The sequence below is a fragment of the Chlorocebus sabaeus genome, chromosome 21 (genome assembly GCF_047675955.1).
Source record: "Chlorocebus sabaeus isolate Y175 chromosome 21, mChlSab1.0.hap1, whole genome shotgun sequence".
NCBI classification, from domain to species: domain Eukaryota; kingdom Metazoa; phylum Chordata; class Mammalia; order Primates; family Cercopithecidae; genus Chlorocebus; species Chlorocebus sabaeus.
This window is the reverse complement of record NC_132924.1, coordinates 58,283,956-58,289,955: the sequence shown is the minus strand read 5'-3', so window position 1 is coordinate 58,289,955 and position 6,000 is coordinate 58,283,956.

Below are 6,000 nucleotides of genomic sequence, written 5' to 3'. Positions count from 1 at the left end.
GCTTTCTGATGTGCTGCTGGATTCAGTTTGCAAGTATTTTGTTGAGGATTTTTGCATCAGTGTTCATCAAGGATATTGGCCTGCAGTTTTCTTTTTTGTTTTGTGTCTCTGACAGGTTTTGGTATCAGGATTATGCTGGTCTCATAGAATGAGTCGAGGAGGAGTCCACCTCCTTAATTTTTTGGAATAATTTCTATAGGAATGGTACCAGCTCTTCTTTATACATCTGGTAGAATTTGGCTGTGAATCCATCAGGTCCTGGGCTTTTTTGGTTGGTAGGCCACTTATTACTGATTCAGTTTCAGAGCTTGTTATTGGTCTGTTCAGGGACTCAATTTCTTCCTGGTTGGGAAGGGTATATGTGTCCAAGAATTTATCTGTCTCTTCTGCATTTTCTAGTTTGTGTGCATAGAGGTATTCATAGTAGTTTCTGATGGTTATTTTTATTTCTTTGTGGTCAGTGGTAACATTCCCATTATCATTTCTGATTGTTTATTTGGATCTTCTCTATTTTATCCTTTATTAGTCCAGTTAGCAGTCTATCTATCTTAATGATTAAAAAAAAAAAAAATCCTGGGCTGGGTGTGGTGGCTCATGCCTGTAATCCCAGCACTTTGGGAGGCCAAGGCGGGTGGACACGAGGCCAGGAGATCAAGACCATCCTGGCTAACACGGTGAAACCCTGTCTCTACTAAAAATACAAAAAATTAGCCGGCGTGGTGGCGGGCGCCGGTAGTCTCAGCTACTCAGGAGGCTGAGGCAGGAGAATGGCATGAACCTGGTAGACAGAGCTTGCAGTGAGCCAAAATCATGCCACTGCACTCCAGCCTGGGTGACAGAGGGAGACTCCATTTCAAAAAACAAAACAAAACAAAACAAAACAAAACCCACCAATTCCTGGATTTGTTGATCTTTTGAATGGTTTTTCATATCTCAGTCTCCTTCAGTTCAGCTATAATTTTGGTTATTTCTTATCTTCTGCTAGCTTTGGCCTTGATTTTTTTTGCTTCTTGAATTCTTTCAGTTGTGATGTTAAGTTGTTAATTTAAGATCTTCCCAACTTTTTGATGTGGGCATTTAGTGCTATGAATTTCCTTCTTAACACTGCCTTAGCTGTGTGCCAGAGATTCTGATATGTTTTATCTTTGTTTTAATTATTTTCAAAGAATTTCTTGATTTCTGCCTTAATTTCATTATTTACCCAAAAGTCATTAAGGAGCATGTTGTTTAATTTCCATGTAATTGAATGGTTTTGAGTGATCCTCTTAGTCTTGACATCTGTTTCTTTGTGCTCTGGTCCCACAGAATGTTTAGTATGATTTCCATTCTTTTGCATTTGCTGAGGATTGTTGTATGTTCAATTATATGGTCAATTGTAGAGTATGTGCCATGTGGTGATGAGAATGTATACTCTGTTTTTTTGGGTGGAGAGTTCTGTAGAGGCCCATCAGATCTATTTGGTCCAAAGTTGAGTTCAGGTCCTGAATATCCTTGTTAATTTTCTGCCTCAATGATCTGTCTAATACTGTCAGTAGGACTCCCTTTAATATTTCTGGTAGGGCAAGCTTTCTAGCATTTCTTTACTTTGTGTTTATCTGGGAATGTCTTAAATTCTTCTTCAGTTTTTCAAAATAAGTTTGCTGGATATAAAATCTTTGGTTGATGATTTTTCCCCCAAGGACTTCGAATATGTCATCCCACTGCCTTCTTGCCTACATGGTTTCTGATGAGAAATCCACTGTTAATCTTGTTGAGGGGCCCTTGCACATACTGAATTACATTTTTCTTGCTGCTTTCAAGAGTCTTTCTTTTTCTTTGTCTTTCAGTAATTTGATCATGATGTGTCTAAGTGTGTATCTCTGAGTTTGTCCTGCTCAGAATTCATTGAGCTCTTGAATGTGAATGTTTTTCATCAAATTTTGGAAGTTTTGGCCATTGTTTCTTGATGTATTCTTCCTGTCTGTCTCTTTCTCTGTCTCTTCTCCTTCTAAGATTCCCATTATGCATATGATGATATGCTTATGGAGTAAGACGGGTCTCTCAAGCTCTATTTATTTACTTTCATTCTTTTTTTGTTTTATTCCTCAGACTGGATAACCTCAATTGTCTCATATTCAAGTTTGCTGATTCTTTCTGCTGCCTGCTCAAATCTGCTGTTAAATCCTTGGGCAGGAGGATTGGGTTGCTCAAATCTTAGACATTTCAAAGAAATGTTTATCTTCAGGCCTGGCCATTGGCTGGCCCCTGGAAGGTAGCCTCTGAGCCCTTGCAACATTCTTCCTGATATGAGTTTCTGTATGCCGGAAGCCCTGAACCATGCTGTATTTATGGTATTTATTGTAAACATCTGTTTTTGTATGACTAAGCCCTTGGCCTACACTGTACCAGTTTGACTGGATAAGTTTATCCTAGAAAAGTGATTTATGATGAATGCCTGGTTTTGCTCTGTGGTGAAGACTGGATGGAATCTGAGTAGCTGAGGTCATTCATATGGGCACTGCATACCTACATGACTGACCCCCAACAAAATCTCTGGATACCAAGGCTTAGGTGAACTTTCCTAGCAACACTTCACTTGTGTGGTCACACATTCCTGCTGGAACAATTAAGGACAAACCCAGAGTAATTTAAAAATGTAAATTGCGTGTTGTTTTTCTACTTCAAATGCTTTATTTCCAATGTTTTTAGAATAAAATCCAAACTCCACGATCAAAGTCTATAAGACTAATAGGACTCTGTTTACATCACCAGAATCATCTTTAATCTCACTTCCCCCTCATCAATATGTTCCAACAACACAGAGATCCTTCATGTTCTTGAGAGTCAAATGTTACCCAAACCAACTACCTGCAGTATATAAAGAATAAAGAATTGGTTTCTGACCATTCTGTTGGTCCTCTACTTTTTTTCTGTTGGCCTTATTTTCACCCCAAATTCAAGTATATTGGATAAGAGCCCCCCACCCCTTTGGCAGTCTCAGTAAAATTAAATTATATCTCACAGGTCCTACTGAGTCCGAGGTCTAAACCCTGACCAGAGAGATACAGTGTTCTGATTAGCCAGACCTGAGATCTGGTGCAAGGTGTGGAGTCACCTTAAATGCAAGTACCTGGCTAGAAATTAGAGCAGAGATGTTTGTGTAGAGAAAAAAATGTAAAGTTGCTAGAAGAAGGGTAAATTGATACTGGGCAGAAACCACAACCACCTGTTGTCATTACATTGCCTTTGGGTCTGTGCCCATGCTGTTTCCTGTGACCAGAATGCTAAGCATGAGTGGCACATGATTAGTCTTCAAATCATGTCTTAAATATTTTCTCTTTAGATAGCCTATTCTGATCATTTAATCCAGGTAGCTTTCTTTCCTCATTCTCTATTACAACACTCTTTTAAAACCTTCATACCTTTTATATTAGACATCAGGTTAATTCTGTCAGCAAATATTTACTTAGCACCAACTAGTACCAGATAGTATACTAGACTTTGTTCATGATCTTCCGTAATACACTATGTTTTATTCACCAGTGCATAGTTCAATGCCTAGAACACAAAAGATCATAAGTCAATATTCACTCAATGAATGAATGAAAGGGCCCTGATACTCAGTCCAATAAGATATTTCGAAATGTTAAAAAATGAAAAAGGAAAGGGAGTATATAATTCTACTAGGCCAGTTTATCTCAACCTTTCTTCATTGTCTTAACACTTAAAATTTGCTTTAGGCACATGCATGGACTCCCAAATTAAGGTAATAAGAATCTTAATCACATAAAAATTAAACATAATATGAAAACTACATGATAAACTGCCTAAAATGAACTGCAGCCTATTAATTGAATGCAAAGTGAGATGATCTGATCACCGAAATCCTTGGAGCACATGAACAACCTTTAAAAACGTAAGATTTATTAAGAAAGTAATAAAATTTGTACAAAAATAATAAGTAATGTTATATTTTAATTTTGTGAAATGTCAATAAAATACCATCTCAGACTTTCTCTGATCGTTAGATTCTGGCAAATATCCAACTTCAGGTACCTTATCCTTTTTGCTAGCTATTGAAGAAATAATTGCAACACACTTTAGCTGCTGCATAAATATTCAGATGACAAAATGACCACCAGTTTTCTCATCAGATCCTATGGTTTCAATGAAAACCCATATCCAGATGACTCACCAATCGTAGCACCAGTCCAAACTTCTACTCTGAGTTTCAAATTCATATATTCAATTGTCTACTTATTTTGATTTTCTCAGAGGTACCTGAAGTTCACTTTGCATAAAACTAAGCTCATATCATTTCCTTAATCCTGATTCTCATCCACTATTGTCTGTCACAATGGATATTGCCACCATTTGACCAAGAAAACCCACACATCAGAATTGGCTTCTCTCTGTTCCTCAACACTATTTCCAAAGTATCAGTGTACCAACAACTGCTGCCTTTTTACCTCCTAAGTAGCTCTTGAATCTCCCACCACTATCGTAGTCAAAGCTATCATTTCTCCAACTGTATCTAAAACAGATTTCTGACTAGTATAACCACACCCATTCTGCCCAACTGCTCTGTCTGCTCTCTATATTATTGTTGGATTATTCGTATGTATAAAAAGGTCAAATATGACCACATCACATTTTTCATTCTTAACATCCTTCAGACTTTATTATTCTCCTTTAAGTTCATGCATGGTTTTGGCCTACCTTGGGTCTCACCTTCCCCTATACTTCACCATCTCTTGCCTAGTCTCCATTACTGTGGCTACCCTGGACTTACTAATAGAACTCTAGACTCACTAGGATCTCTTCTTCCAAAAGGGCTTAGATAATGCTCTTCTATCTGCCTCAAATATTTTTTCTTATTCTTCATCATCTTAGCATTTTCTTTTTTTGACATTTCATTAAAATTTTATTGAAGATTTTCTAATTACTCAAGATATGAATACATTCTTCCTTACAAAAAATTATAACATTGCAGATAAATATAAAGTCAGGAAATAACTTTCCTAATCTTAGCACCATCACAAGTTCAGTTAGATTTGTTTTTCTAAAATCATCTTTGTTCCAACAGATGGCCTTAGAACTCTTGAGTCACTTCTCTTGTCACCTAAGGCTACTCATCTTAGGCTGCAAAGCCATCAATTATTTCACAATGCACATAGTGTTTACTCCTGCCCTACCCTTTTGCTCATACTTGCAATAATTCTTCACATACCAGCACTGAAACATATCATTCTCTTAGTTTCTTTTCAAATCAACTCAATCTATATTTTCTATTGCGGTTTGAATTAACAGGGAGCAGTCAGCCGAGGTGTTGCAAAGGATATCAATTGTATCATTGTCAAGAGCCCTCTCCAAGGAACACTTATTCCTTCAATTAACCATAGTCCATGGGCTGGCTTTTGGTATTACAGGATCAGGAGCCTGATTTTGCCAGAATCCCATAAAGAAAGCTACCATTCAGGGGTAGACTCACATTAGACACATAGATTCATAAGGCCAATTTTTAAATGTATAGTGAAAAATATCACTCTCCTAGTGCCATGACCAGTGCTGTGTCTCCTCAAAAGAGATAAACATGAGAATCCAACTTAAATTAGAAATTGCTTGGTGCATATGAAATGAAGCTTAAAGGCTCTTAGAACGTATCGTCAAGTCTCTTCCCAGGAAAGTGGTACCAACTTACGATCTCACTGGCTGTATATCAATGCCCATTTTAATACACTGTCCAACACTAGTTGTCAGGCAGACATCCATTCTCATTCTTTCAGTTGACATTAAATGACATTTTGTTTTTTTCATTTCATTTCCAACTTTTATTTTAAGCTCAGGGGTACATATGTAGGATGTACAGGTTTGTTACATGGGTAAATGTGTGCCATATGGTTTGCTGCACAGATCATCCCATCACCTAGGTATTAAGCCCAGCACCTACTAGATATTCTTTCTGATCCTCTCTGTCCTCCCATCTCCTGCCCTCCAACAGGTCCCAGTGTGTTTTGTTAC